Source organism: Aulostomus chinensis, chromosome 21 (assembly GCF_037954235.1).
Source record: "Aulostomus chinensis isolate RoL2024-O1b breed Wild chromosome 21, RoL_Achi_v1.0, whole genome shotgun sequence".
NCBI classification, from domain to species: Eukaryota; Metazoa; Chordata; class Actinopteri; order Syngnathiformes; family Aulostomidae; genus Aulostomus; species Aulostomus chinensis.
The window spans coordinates 7,856,546-7,877,021 of NC_141340.1; the positions used below are offsets into that span (position 1 = coordinate 7,856,546).

At 42.7% G+C, this 20,476-nt stretch overlaps 1 protein-coding gene across 5 annotated transcripts in view; it reads left to right on the top strand.

Annotated features, from left to right (window-relative positions):
- Positions 1 to 20,476, top strand: part of dlgap1b (discs, large (Drosophila) homolog-associated protein 1b) — a 108,406-nt gene that overhangs the window by 75,921 nt on the left and 12,009 nt on the right. The gene's annotated exons all lie outside the window — the stretch shown is intronic.

The window sequence follows — 20,476 nt, forward strand, 5'->3', positions numbered from 1 at the left end:
GCGAGCTCCAAATTGCCCAAAATGCAATTACATAGTTTGTTTATGAAATGATCTTCACATCAGCAGTTCATTATGATACCAGAAATCTTACTCAAGATTACCAAGACCCTGAGTTTTTTACATCGTCCTGAGCCAGCTTGTTTTCACAGACTGAGTAGCAGTGATGGATTGTCACTATTAACTCGAGTACCGCGCTGAAGTACAGATGTGAAGTACTTCACTTGAGGTCTTAATTTTCATGCGTCTCAGAGGGAAATATAGCACATATCACTTCACTTTAATTAGCGGATAAACTCAGTCACTTTACAATTTCTGATTTTTTGCATTTTCTAAAGCAAAGCACAGACTGATTCATCAGTCCATCTACTGACAGGAAATGATTTGGCAACTAATTCGTCATTTTTCTTGCAAAACATTTCACAAATGTGAAGATTTGCTGGCTCTCCTTTCAATAATTGTAACATTTAAAGTTTAATTTGAATAGTTTATAATTTTGTGTTATTTGTAGGCTATAACAAAAATGTAAAATGTGGTGTGCTGTGCTTTGGCTTATAGTGACAACACTTCTCTCTTTTTTTAGAGTTGTCAGTTTTGAGTTCCAGTCCTACAATGGAAAAAGTCCTACAAAATGGAAACAGAACAATTCTGCATTCATATTGCTGCGATGCTAATTAGATACAGTGTAATAGTGTCATATCAGTGGGACATCATTTTTCCAGGTCTTGTGCCTTTGCTGTCAATACTGTTTCCTTTTTCCTTTGAGTGAATATCAGCAAGGATTTAACCATTTGACTCAATATCAATACTTCAAAATTCTAAATCCTTTCAACTCTTTATCAATTCTATACCTTAAAAGATCGAAATGTGCTTTTTTCCCTGATTATACTTTAACTTCAGTCATGGATGTGCCCCCCCCCCCCCCGCCCCCCCCAGCAGACGAGTACAGTATGTTTCCCTCCTCGCGTGCAGCCTTCAGCTGACTGACACTATTCATCTCATGCCAGACAATATGATTGTCAGCTGCCATTTTGTGTTGCCTGCCTTGCTTTGCAAGTCATAAGCAGGAGAATGATTTCCATCACAGCCCCCCCCCTCCCCCTCCCCGCCGCCCTTTTGGAATGGATGCACCATAACATTTACACATGATGAATGTGTGGCATAACATTATGGGATGCCAGTTTTTGCTCTGTTTTCTGCTCAATAACAACTGTGGACAACAACCGCGGGCCAACAATATGAATGGAGTTCCTAAGAATAGGCTTTTACTGCATTGTTCACAGTTATTTAGGAACTCGGCATATGACACGCAGCAGTTTTTACATTATATTTATGTTTTTTTTTACAGTGTAAGAGAAACATGTATAATGATGCTCTCGCACACACACACACAGGCGCGCGGGCACACACACATATTGTGAGATTTCCCAGGAAATCAGTTGGGAGTTCAAAGTGAGAAGTGGAGACGTTGTTCTGGTGAATATTGTATGATGATTCTGAAAGGATGGTTCAGGCACCAGTTTGAGAAAAACAGCCTTCACTTATCGTTTCTGCTCAGGCTTGCTCCCTCGGCAAACCATCAAAATACCACATACACACACACACACAAACATACACACACACCTAATATCTTCTATATTGTACAGACATTCCCCATGAGCAAGCATTTGGCTGTAGGGTCAAGATGGGTTGCGATCAGATTTATGATCGGGTCAACAGAGACACATTCAGTAACATACTAAAGCTAAATGTACGTGACTGGCTCTTTTCTGCATTCTGGAGGCGTAAAGAAATTTAGTGCGGTCTTGTGAAGGCCGTGTTGATTGACAGGCGAAGCAGCTTGTTTGCAGAGGAACATGTAACATGTTATGAAGTGGATGCAGTCTTGCAGATTTTCACGAGTCATGAATACAGAGATGAAGCAGATCTGGTGGATCAACACATCCGCTCATGTGTCTCAGTGAGATTCATAATACTGAAGGAATTACTGTCTTCTTTTGGGTGATATCTGGTGTTTGAACAGAGAAAAAAATATGTGTGTGTGTGTGAGAGAGAGAGAGAGATCAGCTGATGGGTGACAGATGTTAGCATTTGATATGAGAGTGAGCAGTTCTTTCCTAGGGTCTATCAGTGAGAAATTGAAAGTAAAATAGAGGGAGAGAAGAGAGAGCAACAATATACACACAGAGGGTCTGTTCCTCAGCGTGTTCCTGACAAACCGATCCGCCAGAGATGCCCGATGTAGCCGTGACACTGTCTCTCTGGGGCTTTTAACGTCATCGGACATTTTGATGACGCTGGCGGTTGCCGTAGTTGGATAGTTGAAGGTCTCTGGAGTGAGACCGGTCCATGGTGGCTGGTCTGACTTTCCATAGCGTCTGTATTCTATATCCATTGAGACTGTGCTGGGTCAGCCTGGACCCTGTCTAAGAGGTTCCCCTCAAATTCTGACAACTGTTCTTATTTAGAATCTTTCCAATAGTGTCAACTAGCTGATACTAATAACGGGTGATTAAGTCTTTATTAACCATTAGAGCCATTAAACAGCCACGATAAGTCACTGCTACATCATAAAGACAATTAACATTAACTCAGAAAACTAGTAATTTAGCCTTTAGGGTTAAGCTAACTAGATACTCCTTGACTCCTTTGTATTGACTAAACCTAAACCAAAGACTTAAAGCCTTACACACACACACACACACACGCACACACACACACACACACACACACACACACGCACACACATACATGAGAGACCTATCAGCTTCTGCTCTACTACTCTCCAGTTTGCCCACCACGTCGCTCCAGCCCATTATTATTGATGATCTTTTTAATCCTGAGTTAGGAGACTAAAATAAGGGGCCCTCCTTTGATCTCTACTCTTTGAAAGTCAAGTCTCACACACACACACTTCCTCATATGTACTGAATATCATCATTGTTATTATTATTATTTATTATTATTGTCATTATTTTTATTATTGGACTGGCCTAGACATCCACATCCTTTTAGATGGGTTTAATAAAATCCAGAGCCGATCCTCTTTCTAAAGGAAAATCTGTGGTCAGGGTGAGGATTTTCTTGCCTCCTCCACCCCATGTCATCTCCAGTTAACACATTCGTCTCCTCCTCACACTGCCTCCCCTTTTCCTACATCCACTGCCTTTTCACAACAGCTGTCGAATGTGTGGATGAATCAACATGTAGTTTCACTGTTTTGCTTTCATTTAGGTAGCGTGTGTACACAGAGATCTTCTACGTCCAGGAAATGTCCCGTAGTGTCTCTTCCTCCTTTGCTCCCCTTCCGTTTCCGTGCACATTAATACAATTTCATTCATTTCCCAGCATCTTCTATTCTGGACATGCGGGGATTGGCTAAAAAAAGAGTGACTTCCTGTAATAGGATGCATGACAGTCTTTAGTTTGATAGCTAGTAACTTCACTCAGCCCCGAACGGAGGTGATGTGCTCAAGAAAGCATTTTTTAAATAAGCATTTGAGGCATGCCTGTGTATTGCTGATGGTCTCCCCCAGTGCTCGGAGGAATACCACCTCCTCATTTCATTTTCTGACGCAGCTCAGGGTGCTTTCTCTTATCCGCTGTCACTGTGGAGTCATTAACAAAACCAAACTAGGCTACATACCTCTGCTGAAGCCGCTCGGAAACCAGAGACATCATATGTTTAAAAAAAATGTATATGCTAATATACTAATGTTTGATGACATTAAAAGTATACAAGTGTGACATAGCCATCCTGTTATACTGCATAGAAATCCCCAAGATGACCAGTGTTGACATCTTTTTCTTCAGATTTCCTGAATTAAAACAGCTTCAGAGTGTGCCTGTAGTGAATTTGGATAAAGTCTTCAAAATGTGCCTTTAAGTTTGGAATACCAACTATATCAAATCTAATTCACTGTTTTTTAGTTGCTGCTGCAACTGCTGTGTTTCCAGCTCACTGCAGGAGAAAATATAGCTTGTGCAACACTGCCCCCAGGGGTCCAATGTGTCACAGCACTCCTCTCCGTTAGTTGTGTGAGTGGCTGGATGAAAGTTTATCAGACGGCTGGGCCTAGAACATCAAGAATCATCACCGGCATTTTTGATACATGTGAATCTCCGGATGCTTTAGAAACAAGGGACAGCAAAGATGCACGCCACCGAAGCCTAATTAGATCAAAATCATGCCCAACATCAGGCTAGATGTGCCCTCACACCTCCACCAGCCCACACACATTTGTAGAGAGGCTGAAATTTGTTTGTCATATGTCAGGTTTGCTCATATACTCCAAAAGCTAAGAAAAACCTGAGTGTGTATGTGTGTGTTTTAGAGGGTCCCCTCTTCAGGTGGGTTTGAGGAGGACTACAAGTGAAAGGCCCCCGTGGTGGTATTAGCTTTGGCGGCTCCATGACTCTACTAACGTGAGCTGTGTGTGTCTCTGCTCCGTTCCGCTGCTGCCGAGGTCGGTATGTGAAGAGGGCGGCCATCTGCCTGCCTGCTGTGTCTGTGACAGGTTCACAGCGAGGTCAGCAGCTCCGATGGCAAACATACAAGCGCAATCAGGGTATTATTGCATGTTGCCATGTAATCTGTCTGCTTATCGGCTCTGCTCTATCAATTCTGCTACACAAAATAAAAAGGATTAGATGCAGATCTAAATTGGTGCTATAAAAAAGTCCTTTATGCCGCGGGATCTCCGAACACGATGAAATGGTAAAAAATAGCCATAGAAACCCCAGGGTGGAAATGCCATTGATGTTTGTTTTTTGTTGTTGTTTTTTAGTACAAGCACTGCCAATGCAACAGCAACCATAAGTTTCATCTATCTTCTTTATTTTTGTGTATACGTTAGCTACGATTTCACTGTCTGTGTTTAGTATCAGAAAGATGGAAAAACTGAGCTTTGTTATAATCTAATATCACCCCAACAAATACAAGTTTACAATGGTGTGTACGCACAAAAACAATATATGTAATGAAAGTCGGACAAAAAACAATAAAAATTAAATTATAACATTTTAGAGAACATAAAGCCACACCTAATGTATTTCCCACTAATTGTAGTATTTATATCTTTTGATTTTTTTGTGAACTTTTGGAGTTTACAATTTTTATATTATATTTGGTCATTTTGGATTTTTTTTCCCATATATTTCTGGTTTTTGTGTGTGTGTTTTTAGAATATTACTTCATATTTCAATCTTTAATGTGTTTTTTTTTTTAGGACCTGGCAGTATAGTGCAGTTCTGACAGAAAATATATGTAAAATCAATTAGTGTTGGTTTTATTGATTTAGCACTGACATTACTGAAAAACAGGTCTTGATGAGGTTGATATAAAACACTATTTTGGTATGTCAGTTTTGCACCTTCTTTATATTATTGTGTTTCTATAGTGCCAATTTTGGTGCAAGGAAAAATATTCCAAAATGAGAGAAATATGTTTCCTTCGGATAGTTTTGTATAATATGGAATTTCCAACATTTAAATTTGCAAATTCTGGATTACGTTGCCATACCATGAAGATTAAAGCCACAACGTCAAACAAGGACCAGTCGGCCATTGATATGATTTTATTAATAGGAAGCTACATGTGTTGTGTTCTTTATCAAGATGGAACAAAAATAAAGCTATAAAAATATCGTATTCAAATACCAACAACCGGGACTGTCCCAGTTAAGAAGTGAGTGGGGCGGGGGGTGCGACTAGGCGCGTCCACATCCTGACATGAGATCCACTACCGTCAGACTGAGAGCGGGACAGAGCGAGAGAGGAGCGGACTCCTGCCGTCTCAGACTCGGCGTGACTCGCAGCGTTCATGGCGTTGTTTCAGTGTTTCTACAGCGGCCTGTCCGGCATATGTGACTACTGGATTCGCCTCTGTGAGTAAAAGAGCCGCTGTTATGTTGCTCTGATGTTTGAGAGTGGCTGCTGGGCATGATTGCCGAGCATGGCAAGCTACTGGGAGGCAGGCGGAGCAGGGAGGAAGTTGAGTCATGGCTCTTTCAAAATAAAGGTCAAACTCGACGGGAAATAGAAGCGTGCAATGATGAAGCGTGCCTGTGGTGTTACTTTGAAAAAATAAACCGGAAGTTGAATCTTTGCTTTAGGGAGCGTTAAAAATTGTCAGCGCCCATCCCTATTATTCTGCTTATTCATGCCTCAAGTAAAAAATGGAGGAAGCCTGTGAAGAAATAAGGAGGCAATAAATCAGGACCATACATAATGTTAATATTACCTTTTTTTTACTCACAAAAGGATGATTATAAAAGTTTTAAAATCTAAAAACAACAACCTAGTTTTAAAATAAATGCAATTTTTGCCAGAAAATGTGGTTAAAAATGCAAACTGATGTTTTTACAGTAGTTTTCACTCCTTTAAATCATGGTATTTTGCTAATGTGCTCTCCAGTTAACTGTGGTATGCGCTCAAGTGCTTTACTCAAATAAAAGTAGGCTATTGATATCCCACTGTGGCAGTATTCCCCAAGTAATTGTAGGCATTGTGTTTCAATATTGTGACTCAATTTGGGCAGGAAAAACTATAGTTTAAAAAATGCTTTACAGTATTTACCTACATTTTTCCCTCATATATATTAACAAAGTTGGGCGGCACTGTTGTGCAGTGGTCAGCACTGTCGCCTCACAGCAAGAAGGTTCCGGGTTTGAGTCCCAGCTCCAGCACAGGATCTTTCAGTGTGGAGTCTCCATGTTCTCCCTGTTCCTGTGTGGGTTCTCTCTGGTACTCCAGCTTCCTCCCACAGTCCAAAGACATCAAGAGAGGACGAGGCTGATTGATACTCTAAATTGACCGTAGGTGTGACTGTGAGTGTGAATGGTTGTCTGTCTCTATGTGTTGGCCCTGTGATGGACTGGTGACCTGTCCAGGGTGAACCCCACCTGTCACCCAAAGGCAGCTGGGATAGGCTCCAGCCCCCCCCCCCCCCCCCGACCCTTAACAGGATAAGCGGAAACAATGATGAATCGATATGAACAAAGTTTGGTTCAGAAGAAATGTATTTTGGAAAACTTATTCTGTAGATTAGCTGCAGTTTGTTGTTAAATTTATACCAGCTACTGCTTGGTAGATTCATCTGCAGGAATTCAACCTCATCTGTTAGATAAGAATATCTTCTGTTGTGAGAATCATATATTGAGGTCAACTTTTCATGACCTCAAAAAATAAAAAAAACCTTTTGTTTTCATCTTTGTACAAATTCATGTCCCATCTAATCTAACAGGGGTTTTAAGTAGATTATTTTAAGAAAGAAAGATCATTGTTTCAAACTTTAAAGGGAAATCCTTCTGTTTAGACTTTCAGTTAAAAACCAGCATGTTTCCACATGTATGAGTTTCACAGGACAGGATAGATTTGAAAAAGATGTCTTTTATAAAGCTAACAGTGAACTTAAGCTGACAGATAAAGGTAGTGAAATAAAAAGAACAACATTTGTGTGTCAGATATATATATATAGCAGCTCATATTTGTACTTCATGATAGAACTTTGGTAAATGTATCTGGTCACATCCCCCTCAGTGCTGTTATTTTTATTTTGTAGCCCATCCCCATCCATTGAAGCTTCCTTTCCCTCCAAACTGGACACCATGTGAGAACAGATAGATTAACCTACATTTGCTTTCACCCTCCTCCAGTTATGATAGCCGGGAAAATGTTGAGCACCCTCCAGTTCCTGTCTATTTTGGTATCATATCGCTGACGGCCGGGCGACAGGTGGGGCCTGCATCACACAGTACTGAGCCAGGCACAGCATCACAACATGGCCTCTGCAGGATCTGGGTATTTTGGTTCGTCTCGGGGCTTTTCTGGCATTCATAGGGGTTCATCTCAGACTTCTGTGCTTGTTAAAGTGAGCATTCACGGGGAAAAGCTGCTGAGCTCTCGGGGTTTAGGGGAAAACTGGTGCTACTTACTATTCAAGCTCTGCCAGGATAGGTAGATGGCCCCTACTGCGTGACAGACGATCAGTCTGTTGCCCCGCGTCTGTGACCAGCCATCTGCGTCTGAGTGAGTCATGCACCTCCTTCAGTTCATGCTCGCCACCAATGCCAGCTATACCTCCTCACCTGCCAGCTTTCCGCTTTCTATTTACAGGCACTAACACTTGCAGCACACAGGCATTCGTGATGTTCCAACAAGGCTGCAGTCATGCAGTATCACATATTATAAATTAGGGGAGCCGGCCCCAATATGAGGGCCAGCTGTTGACTCACACATCCAGGAAAGGCCTAGTCACTTGTTATCAAGCCACAAAAAAATATTACCACTGTTCAGATGAGAAAACAATCATATGATCAATATTCGTTGCTTTATTATTTCTATATTGAATGTTTTTTCTCCCACCGCCACCCATTGCTTTCTTCGCTGCTCCCTGAGGGGTCATTGGTTTCCCTCAGTTTCATTCACAAATGGTTCCGGTCCACCATGAGATATGTTTTCCTCAAGGGTATAAATAGCTGCGCAACAGTATTTGCAAAGTGCCAGCTGTTAAAATGTTTTGGCATTTAAAGTGATGCAGGAAAAAGTTTCAAGAATGACGAGTCCTGGGAGACCTTTTCATTTTAATGAGCAGAAGCCTGGCTGGTTGAGTAAATACCTCAGTAAAGTACACACAGGAACAAACATAGTCAAATTTAACTATCATAGGTGTTTTTTTTTTTCAGGGATTATTGCATTTGTAGTTCAATGAAACAGAGTGCAGTATGTATTTATAGAGGTCAGCCTAGAAGTTAGCGTCACAGTGGTTCCCCTGGCAAACAGGACTTCCACGTTTTAGTTTTGCTACATAATCTTTACAGCGCTATTTTTGAAGTGTAAATGCAATCATTTTGCCACTTGTTTGCAACTGCTGCTTTTGCTGCAATTGTTTTATTTGCTTGTGTATTTTAGGCCGTACAAAAAAACACATTTTCAAACCTACCTAAAAAAAACAAACATATTTTCAAACATCTAACATGAATCCCTTAAATCATCCAATAGATTATGGGAGGAAAGGACACTGTGTTAAGCAATGCAAACTCATTTCCATGTTTTGGGACTCATACCTGCGCCTGTGTATTCCTAGCTAGCAGAAAGTGTTAGCATAGCTTAACATGAAGACTGGAAGCAGGGGGATTGGCTACACCCAAAGGTTGAAAATGTAAAGGTTATACATCTAAAAAACAAACATAAAGTTATCAATAAATCAAGCTTGGTTAAAACAAACATAAAGTTGTCAATAAATTGATTTTGGTTAATTGTTAAGCCCAGTTTTTCTCATGGATTAAACTTGCTAACAGTTAGCAAGCTTACTCCACATTAGGTTAGCTGCTAACCTAATGCTGACAATCATCTCTAGTTTCAGCGGGAAGTTACTTTCTTCTTTTGAGACTATGAAGCTAACAGCTAGCTCATAACCTTAATAGTTGGGGAATATATTAATATGACTTTATTTTTGCCCAAACCACATGAATATGTTGTGTTTTTTCTTCCATCTCATTGCACAGATCCAGCAGCTGTTGTAATGCCGTTGACTTATAGCTTCCTGAACAGTTCCACCACTGGATGATAATGTTTTTGGAATGTTCTTGAAAGGAAACTGAAAGTTTTCTTTCCACACAATGCTTCTATATTTGTGCCTCTTTTCAGTTAAGTGAGGCTTTATGGGAGCAAGTCTCCCCTGTCAATTATCTAGCTACTAACAGCTACTAAGTCCACACTTTTCGCTCCACGCATTCTTTTTAAGAGGCAATTATCATGTAAAACCCCAGCTGATGAAACACCTGCTTAGAAAAAGGACACTTGCGAAGGTACGAGGGGTCCATGTATACGTTTCTTAACACTCTGGGGGACTGAGAGCTGAACAGGAGAGGCGGTATGTGGACGAAAAATAAAAATCAGCTCATTTTAAATGTGTCTGAAACCCATACTCTCTGGATAACCACTCAATACCCTTTGAGTCCTGTTGTGAGCAAAAAAGCAGTATGGATTGAAGACATTAACCAAATGTGTAGCTTTTCATGTCAGTAAAAGTATTTGAATAAGCTTATTTGTATCAGGCGCTAAGCTTCATTTATCCGTTTTCTTACTTCTCTGTATCGACTTATAAAATCTGCCTGGCTGTCCAGTGTTTAGGTGATGATGCACTACCATAAGAAATATTTCCCCCATTTAATTAAAGGTAAAAATGAAAACCATTATATGAAGCAGTTGTTTTTATCCGATGTATAACATCATAACTAATAAATGACCCCAAAATCCAAAGGATTTTTTTTTTATTGCAATTAATCTCATTACACTTAATAGAAGAGAGAATTACTGTTAAGAAGCGTCTTAGTAAGGTAAAGAGGCTTGTTTTACAGAAAAATATAATCTTGTGACTTACTCACTGCATTATTCCATTGTTAAATGATTTTATTTTTTACATGCAAAAAAAAGGGAACAGGTGTTTTAGACTTGTAATATTAATTTAAATAATTTATCGGTGCTATAAGCAAAATGTATTTGAAAAGATATATTATCCTAAAATTGAACCGCTGAAAATCTGTGCTGAATTGTCTTTAAGGTGAGTTCTGTTACTGTCAACATCTGTTATGCTTCTCTTTTCCTGCTCTATACGCTCTGTAGTGTGAAAAAATAAAAAATTAAAACAGGACTTTTAAACGTTCTAATTTCAAAGCTTTCTAGATTATCGCCACTAGAGGGAGCTAGATCCTTTTTAGCAGCCACCAGCTGATTCCAGAAGTTGATCTCAGGGGCAGCACAGACGTTTTATGTTGTAGGATCCTTCGCACCGACATCTTAGGCTTTTTGTCCAAATTTCCTTTGTGTGTGTGTGTGTGTGTGCGTGGGCGCGTGTGTGTGCGCATTCGTGTAAAGGCAAAGATTGAGAAACAGGAGAAAGGAAATGAGTGTGTGAGATGCTGTATCCTTTAGTCATGACTGACGCTTCAAGCTTTTCCTGATATAAATGTGGCTGAGAGACAAATAGATCAAACAGTATTCACTGAGGACACTGCTAACACACACACACACACACACACACACACTTCTTTATTTCCTGCTCTGGTGTTAATTACAGGGATAGATAAAGCTCTGTCTTATGCCTCTGCATGTGAAATACACCTGTGTGTCAGTGGATCAAAGCCTCCATCCTCTAAGGTGGAATTATTATTCAAAGGGGGGGGGGTGTAAATTAAACAGCACTCTGCTGTCATCCGTCTTTCCTTCGCGTTCCTTCTCACACACACACACACCTACACACACGCACACACCTGTATAATGTTGTCATTCCACGTGCTTTGATGGTGGAAGTGGGTGTGTTTGACAGGAAGCAAGGGCTAGGTCGAGGCATGTGCTGAAATTCTAGCTCCCCACACATTTGGGAATATAAAAATTGAAGATAGACAACATTGTGGTTCGCACCTCTATCGCACATGTGGGTGCACGACTGTAACTGGTGTGTGTGTCTGTGGCTTCTCCGTTTGCAGCTGCGCCACTGAACCCAAACTGGGAGCTCAATGAGGGTAAACTGTGATTTGGCTATCTGTCTTCCTGGAGGAGATAAATCCTAGCCATGCTGGTGTGTCAGCCACTCAGTAATTACTTCATCCTGTCACGGCAGTCTGAGAATGCAAGCCAGTGGGAACTTGCACTGTCGCTCTCTCATTGACTCGCAGGGAAAAAAACACTCAGCATGTCTTTTATGCAGCGCAGTGTGAGCTCAGGAGCGTTACTCACCAGATGAACTCATGCAGAGGATTTCAAATGATTCAAGAGGTTGTGAATTTATGATTCCAGCTTGTAAAAAGTGAATAATCTTCCAGTTGGTCTTAATCGGTGGTGCCCGAACTTTTCCAGTCAACCATCCTGAAACTGGAACGTGGGTGGGGGCTGAAAGCAAACGCTCATTAAGTCATTAAAATGCAAAATTACGCAAAGATCCCAAGTTTCTTTAGTTTTTGATGTCAGCTTTTAACACATCATGACAACTTAACTCTGAATGTGTCATCGTCATGTGTCGTAAGGGTCAATTATTGAAGAGCAGATAATTCAGTTTAAACCAATCTGAGCCAAGAGAACACAAATGTTCTGTAGCATGAAAAGCTGTCATCCTGCCAGCCACCTGATGGAATTCTGAAAAATAATAAATAACCAAAAGGAAGTTGAAAACATACACCATGAATGTCTGTTGATGCTGTCGTTTTTTTGTTTAATGTTTTATTTTGGGTAGCAGAGTGACATCTTGTTCTTGAAGTCAAAAGACAAGTAAGAAGGAAATTATGTTTCACAGACGGTGACACACAGGTATTGTTCTGAGCTTGTTGTGTCCTGGGGAGGGGGGTGGGCGGGTGGGGGGGGGGGGGGGGGCTTGTCTGTCTGTCTGATGCCAATATGAAAAGCGGCTCTTGCAATATAAAATCTGTCACTAGGTGTCATCACAGCCTCATCTGCGCTTCTTCTGGTGAAATCTCTATAATATGATTGAACCTGTATAGTGGCACAAATTACGTAACACAACGCCCCGATGCAGTGTGATCACAAACATCTTATGCAGATGAAGTACACCTGTAGGTACTTGTTGAATAATTCTGCTATATGGCATGTAATTATTGTGTATTTGCATGAGTAGATGGTGATTTCCTGCCTGTGCCTGCTCTAAAGAATAAAAGAGGATTTAAAGGTTTGGTTTATGGCTGTAAGGTTTTGTTAGGTTTGTTACAACCTGGAATGCTTTGATTGAAGCCATTTAAGGGAGGAAGAGTGATGTTTGGACGTCTTTTGACACAGGAAGCGACACAGTGTCACTCATCCCTGAAAAAGAAAAGAAGGGAATAATGAGGGAGGAGCTGACAGGGCAAACACAGGGAATGGCTGCGGCATTGCACCCTCCTCTGCAGAAATGTGGAGACATAAACAGCCCATTTGGCGATCAGGTGGAGAGGGGCAGCTCTGTCAGGTAGGGGCTCTCCCTCTCCTCCCTCTCTACTCTTCCTGTCTGTATTTTGGCATCAGAAGCAGCAAAGGAAAAGCAAAGCCCTGAAAGGATTTCCTCAGTGTTGACTGTGGATGATCCTCGTGGCTCCTGCATGCTAAAGCTGGGCAGGGCCCAGGACTAGCAAAGCCCTCGTTTGGGGGGGGGGGGGGGTGAAAAACATAAAAGGGGTTAAAGTAAAGACTGTCCTCCAAAGGGCTTTGTTTTGCAAAAACATGTATGGCTCTATAGTGAATGTTTTCATTGAACGTCTCAGCTAAATTGTGCGGTTTGCGTTGCTTTCACTGTTCAGGGTGGGAGGGTGCTGGAGCTAAGGAATGGTGCATGGCTGTAAGTGGGTGGTTTGGGCTGTGCAGTGTGGGAGGCCAGGCCCCAGTGCAAATTAAAGACTTCTCTGTGAAAGTCCCAGACTCAGCTACAGTAGTGTGGCCTGTGTGGAGGCAGCCGATGGGGAAGAAAACCCAGCCCCTCCCTCCCTCCCTCTTTTTTTTTTTTTTAACCTGTCATTAAAAATAAGCCACAACTCACCCCTGGTACACACTGAGAGACAGCGAGAGGGAGAGAAAGAATGCACCTCCTTTTTCTCCTCCCTTTCTTTGAGCTTTGCTGCTTCACTAACCAAGTAAAACGGGGAGGAAAAAGAAGGTGGGGGTGCTCTGTTCAAGGGAGGGGGTGATTGCACTGTGGTTTTTTTAAGACTTGAACCCCTCCCCCGTGTAGTTTTTTTTTCTATCTGGGGAGGGGGGAGAGACAGAGAGAGAGAGAGAGAAAAGAGATGAATGGGGAAAGGAATGCAGGAGACAAACGAGTGTTCTCGGCAGGAGAGTGGGAATGTTGGAGAGACTATTGTTCCTCCCCCACAAGATTCTGCAGGGAGTGGATGTAAACACACAGGAAGAGAAGGGAAGAGGGGTGCGAAAAATCACACCTGAGAGACAAGATAGAGCCGTGTGGCTAGCCAGGGATTCATATTTATCTTCATACATCCTGTCTCCGCTGCTGCTTTGGAAACACTGATGCAAGTATAAGCAACCCGGTGCCTATAGCTGCCATCTCATCTTTCCCTCCACCCCCTTAGACAGGATGTATAGGGTCAGAGGGTCAGGACGGGGGGAACCACAAAAGACAGTATAGCTGCTTCTTGGGCTAAAACTTAGCCTCTCTTGTACCTCTTAACTTTTTTTTGTCTGCCTTAACTTTCCATCATCTCTTTGTCCTCCTCCTCCTCCTCCTCCTCCTCCTCTTCTTCTCCTGTTCACCTCTTATAGGAGAGGTTCTGACATTTGTTTTTAGGCCCAGATGGCTTTAGCATGCCTCTGGCGGTGGATTAAGCCGCCAGTGTCTCCTTTCCCCTCCATGTGCAAGTGGTCAAGACAAAGAACGTCAAACAGGGGGAAAAAGGGGGAAGGAATGCGAAGAGGAAGAAAAAAAAAAACAACAAAAAAAACCTCCAGGACTGTGAAACAACACCCGACGCTGATGTTTCACAGCATTCCTGAAAGAGTAAAGGCTTGTTAAAAAGTGCAAGCCAGCTTTCCTGTTGCTTTTTTTATGCTGCGTCATTTTGTGAATCGAGGTTGTTGTTTTTTTCTGTCGGGGGGTTAATCATCGGAGCGTTGGTAGCATGCAAAGCGTGCCCTTTTTTTTTTCTTAGAAGACATGAACTTTTGACCACGTTCTGATGCATTTATATGTAAATAGCAACTGAGGCAAGCAGTGATCCCTCATGTACTGACATGACATCGGCTTTGTGTTTCATTCCAGGCTGATTTCCATGTGCGTTTGTGCGTCACTCTCTCGTCTTTTGTCCTTCTAACTTAGCTGTTTTGACCGTGTGTCTTTTACCTTCTGGGCCCTTGGTCATGTATTTTTCAAAGAGACTTCTACTTCTTTTTGACACTCTGCATTGTTTTATCAAGCGCTTGGAGACAGTTTGTGGTGGAAACATGACTTTGTTGTTGTGGCACTGGCATAAATGTCCCATATTATCCACTCAGCAACACAACACACCGCCGTCAGTCCTTTTGTGCACTTGATTTAAACCAGTCACACTTCTGGACATTTACTGCTTTTATTTGACGGCTAACTTATTTCCCTCCGCTACATGAATCTGGTAGTCTAGGGCTTGTTTCAGTTGCTGTTGCTGGCACATGCGATGTGTCACTCCGCAGAGCGCCAGTAGACTCTTAAAGTCTCAGTCTATGAGCAATGCTGTGGGAAATGAGCGCAGTGAAAGCATGCGTGAGATGCGTGGGCGTGTTAGGTTTAGCATTAGGGCTAATGCTCGGGTTTATGCACCACAAAGCAGCTGGAATGTACATGAACTGAAGGAAACAGCACAGCAAATGTACCCCCCCCCCCCACCCCTTGTCTGGCTGCCTCTTTTTTTGCCTCACCTCTCCATCTTTCTTTATCTCTCTTCCACTCTGTCTTCCCTTATGTGGAGTGACCGTGCACCCTCTTCTATTCCCTGCAGGCATGTCTTTTGGACAGAAACAAAAGAATGATGTGTCTCTTCATGTGGTTGGATGGACTAGTCAGGGTAAAGCCTTTGCCAGCAGTAGAGAACAATGGAAATGGCCTGGAGCTGCCACAGGCTAGGTCTGAGGAGAAACCCCCCACTTCATGTAAGACCGGCCCATATGGTTCTGTACTGTACAGGGAAGAAGTTTGAGATTCTCTGTTTCTACTAAAGCCTACATGACATCATCAGACTTGTATTTAAAGGGTGGGTTGTGACACCGTTTTTGGAGTAACTGCTAGTTATCTGTACATTTTCATCTGGAAGAGTATCGGAGATAGAAAAGAGGAAAAATACAAAGGGGAAGATTTGTATTTTATATGTTGAGACTAAAGTTCAAGATCAAAGACATTTCAAGATGAAAGTCAAACTGCAAGTGAGTGTAGCTGAGTCTTCAAAGTACTGATGAGGTACAGATATCAGTTAAGAAGATAGACACTCACCTGCACTCTCACGGATGGAGGGCACGGACAAGAACCCGACCGATTCGGAAATTTTAGGGCCTGTGTTGACACTTAATATCTGATATTGATATGTTAGCCAAATGGATCGACAAGTCTCACTTTGTAGTCTTGCGGGGATCGCAGATGAGTTGACTTTATTTGGGAAAAAAGTATATATTTCAGCTTACATTTCAATATTCAGTTATACTTTTAACTTTATGGGTTTCTGCGTTCAAAATAAATAACACTTTCCCCTCCTCATTTTTTTCCTTGTTATGCCCGGCCCTTCTACTCTTGGTGCTACTTTTATTTTATCTGGATTTTATTCTCAATCACATTTCAATTGATAAACTGACGACAGTGAAATGTTCACTGTCATCAGTAAAGGATTATAGTTCAATAATCAGCTGTAAAACTTACTGGTTGTGTGCAACGTGAGCATGTAGCATCTTGAGCTTGTGATTTTTATTTCCCACCTCATCCCTCTTTTGAGAGCTCAGCATGTCTCTCCCTGCCTGTCACTGATTGACAGGGCGAACACAGCGTCAGGCCATAAAAGAAGAATGCAGGTAACCAGGTTGTCTATTTGAACTTGGAACACTGGAAAGTGGGTTAAGTGAAGGGAATCTGTTGCCTAAGAGGGAGCAGCTGTCTGCCAGATTTAGCTGTGGCTGACAGTTGTAAACACAGTCTTATCTAGTTATTTAGGAGACGCAAGCCTGTGCGAACAGTTTCCCGCTGTTGACACAAGCTTCTGTCAAACAGGGCACACGGCTCCATTGGTGCTGGTCTGAGCTGCAGTTTTGTGCTGTTATACTGGTTTAAATAAAGGAAAGTAATTCTATTTAATTAAGGCAGTGAGAGCAGGATGTTTGCAATGCTCGCTGCCCAACAAGCACTCACATATACTCCTAAATATACTCCTTTTAAAAGGCACTCACAACTGCCACCTCATAGGCGCACACAGTGAACTATTGTGTCTGAGAGAGTTCAGGCATCTGGAGAGCAGAAACCCTCGCCGCTGACCCCTGACCTTTTGTGGCTGAGAGTTGAGGACTGACATGGAAGACTTTCAGGTGACTAAGAAGGCTTTTAAAGGACCATTGTACGTGTTGTGCGTGCTGGCTTGAACAACAAATTCTTCCAGCTTGACGTTATCTAGTGTGTACTCTTCCTTAAAGAAATTCATAATCCATCATGAGTTAATTAAAGTGTTGTGTACTGCTGCATTGTTGTTCACAATAGCAGTGTAATGTCACACTGTGTGAACCTTTCAGGCGCTTTAGTTATCTCATGACAATGTCCTAGAAACCAGGTGACAAGCCTTTTTAAGTCAAACTGGTTGGTAGGGTTCAGTATTTGCCCTGCAGGGAAATATTACTCCATAATGAAGTATTCAGGTACCATCATGGTAATATCCTGGGTTTTTTTTTATTGGATTTTGAACTTCTGCTACCTGTGGACTATTCTTTCTGCAGTGTACCCTATCACAGTAAACAAATGGCCAACAGGAGCCACCCACCCAACCTCCTAAACCCCCCCACGAGCTGCTGGTACAACGCCAAGCCTCCTGGCAAACTTCATGTTGCTATGTGTCGCCATGGTGACGCTATCACAAAGGACTCCAGCTGGTTGTGTGTATGTGTTTATGTATGACAGAGCCGGAGGGACAAAGATGGACGTGTGTGTGTGTGTGTGTGTGTGTGTGTGTGTGTGTGTGTGTGTGTGTGTGTGTGTGTGTGTGTGTGTGTGTGTGTGTGTGTGAGAGAGAGAGACATAGAGACAGACAGGACAGAGAGCAAGACAGCAACTCCTCTGATTTATCCTCATAACTCCTCCTTCTTGTTCAGTTCTTCCTCTCCATTCTTTACCCTCGCCCCTCTGGCAGACCCTCATCCCAAACAGTGCAGCTGGGCTCAGCTGTCAATGTTCCCCCATACTGCCCACCCTCTTTCCTGGCCTTTGTATTTGTTTGGATGGTGGTTGCCCTTGGCCCCCGCATGGGGGAGCCCGTTCCTGTTAGCGGCTCGCCTCTTAAACTAAACCGTCTGCTCTTTGAAGTGGCCTATCACATAGATACACAGATTGGAGATTACAAAGCAGCTGCCTGCCTTCAATCTGTCCGGTAACATGAACATGGTGATTAAATAAATGAAACAGCACACACTGCTGCAGAGACACAAATGGGACAAATCAGAACTTTAAAAAAAATGAGGTGGCAAGGAAGTCTGTTTTTGTTCTGAAGGCTAGAGAAATGAATGTAGACTGCTTTGTCTCAGGGGAGGGAAGAGGCCTTTCTTTGATATAACCAAGCCCAGGACCGTGTGTGTGTGTGTGTGTGTGTGTGTGTGTGTTTGTGTGTGTGGGGGGGTGCTCTATAAAGAAGAACTGCTATTCACACCAACGTGTCTGCATGGGACTTTTGAAGCATTTGTCAAAAGAGGGATTTGGCTGAGAGCCACTAGTCATTCACAAACTCTTCTCCTCTTGTGGGATGACAATGCTCGCTGCAGGCTTCCCTTCTGAGAGGGAGAGATGACATTCCACAACCTCGTTTCAATTAAGCTAAGGAACTAGCGTCTGCTTCTAATTGCACACAAGAGAATTTGAATGATATCTCTCTTATACCATGAGAAACTGCTATTAATCTGATATTTTTAAGAACCTTTTTCTGCTTTTCGTTGTAATGCAGTTTTCTTTCTTAGGGGCTTGATGGAATCCTGACTCACATAACCACTTCACTCTGTCCTTGACTGTGTGTGTGTGTGTGTGTGTGTGTGTGTGTGTGTGTGTGTGTGTGTGTGTGTGTGTGTGTGTGGGAGGTCTGGGAGCTGTTGAATGCTTTCATGAGTACAAGAGGAGCAAACTTATCATGTCTGTGGAGAATGGAAACTTTTGACTTCTTGAGACATTTGTTTGCATCTTTTATCCCCATGGTCCCACAGAGGAGGATTAAGAAAATTATTCTGAAAATTGAAATTTTGACACATCTTGACATACAAGTGGCAGGCATGGGCAGCGCTACTGTCAGCAACAGCCTCTGAAGGTTGGAGAGTATATCAGTGGCAGGAAGTCTGTGGTCTCCATTGATGTGGAGAGGTTGAAACATTAAGCTGGGTTGTGTCAATGTCATTTGTGCGCCTCTGTGTCTGCAGTCCTGTGTGTGTGTGTGTGTGTGTGTGTGTGTGTGTGTGTGTGTGTGTGTGTGTGTGTGTGTGTAGACATGCTCTGACTCTCGAGTGTGTTTACTTAACCTGTCTCGGCATTCAAAACACCTGTCATATTCCGGCGAGGCTGAATCTTGCAGTGACAGCATGGTGGGGCACTGCGTCATCTTCTCTGTGTTACTTCTTTATTAAATGAATGATGTGTGTGGGTGTGTGTGTGTGTGTGGGGGGGGGTGCACATGCACTCATCCTACATGCACACACACACACACAAGAGGATGACTTTTAGATGACTTCAGGGGATAGATGCTCTGAAAGGAGCTGACATTCTATCCTTTGAACCTCAACGGCTGATAGGGCAGGACCTCGCCCTCTCCCTCTTTGTGAGTGCATGTGTGTGTTCTGTGTGTGTGTTTTTCTTTCTTTTCTTTTTTTTTGTTCTCTTATGGGTCTGTACTCTGTGACCTTTCAAACGATTATCTCTGGATGTCGATCGTGATCCCCAGACACCTGTGGAAAGTGGAAACAGGGGTGCATATTGTGGCGCTCTCCGTCGATTCCTCTGCGTCTCTCTGTAGAAATGTCTCTCGTCTATCTTGTGGTTTCTCCCGCCACCATCAAAGAGACACTCCAGCAACTCGGATCTCAATACAACATTCTTACCATCTAAGGACTTTCCAGCTTGTCAAAACCTGACTTCAGATCTGGTCTAGGATCATCCAATCACATCTGCTGAGGCAGGGAAAGAGAGAGAGAGAGAGAGAGAGAGAGAGGTGGGAGTGTGGTCAGAGGGTGGCGGATGACAGTAGATGAAGTCAGCCCTCTTTTCACCTCTAATATGCAGAGGCCTCTCCAGAGCTGTCAGTGAGATGGCAAGACACAAAGCAAACATGTCGTGCTGTAACAGTTTTAGACATGGCTGCTGGTGCTGGGTGTGGTTGGCAACAGCCGCACACAGAGCAGCGATCTCGCCACGGTAGGATGTTTGTCTTTTGTAGGGATTAAAAGGATCCAGGAAACCCACTGTCCTAGTTTTACTGCAGAGCCGAGACAGCGACCTAGTTTTTATGATAGCGCCGTGTCAGGAAGGAGATCCCAAGATGTAATGTAGTTCGGAGGTGGCTGTGTTTGCTCTCTTTTTTTTTTTTCCTTTTTCAACACAGGCTGTTTTTGTCTTGACATGTTTCTATACAAGGCTTCTGACTTTGTGTGTGTGTGAGAGGAGCCATTGTTCTGACCTGAGAGAGACAGAGAGAGACGGAGAGAGAGAAAAATTGACCTTTAATATCAATTTACCTCCTTTTCTCCCTCCGAATTATATTCTAACTTCTGCACTTACAGACAACATGCCGGA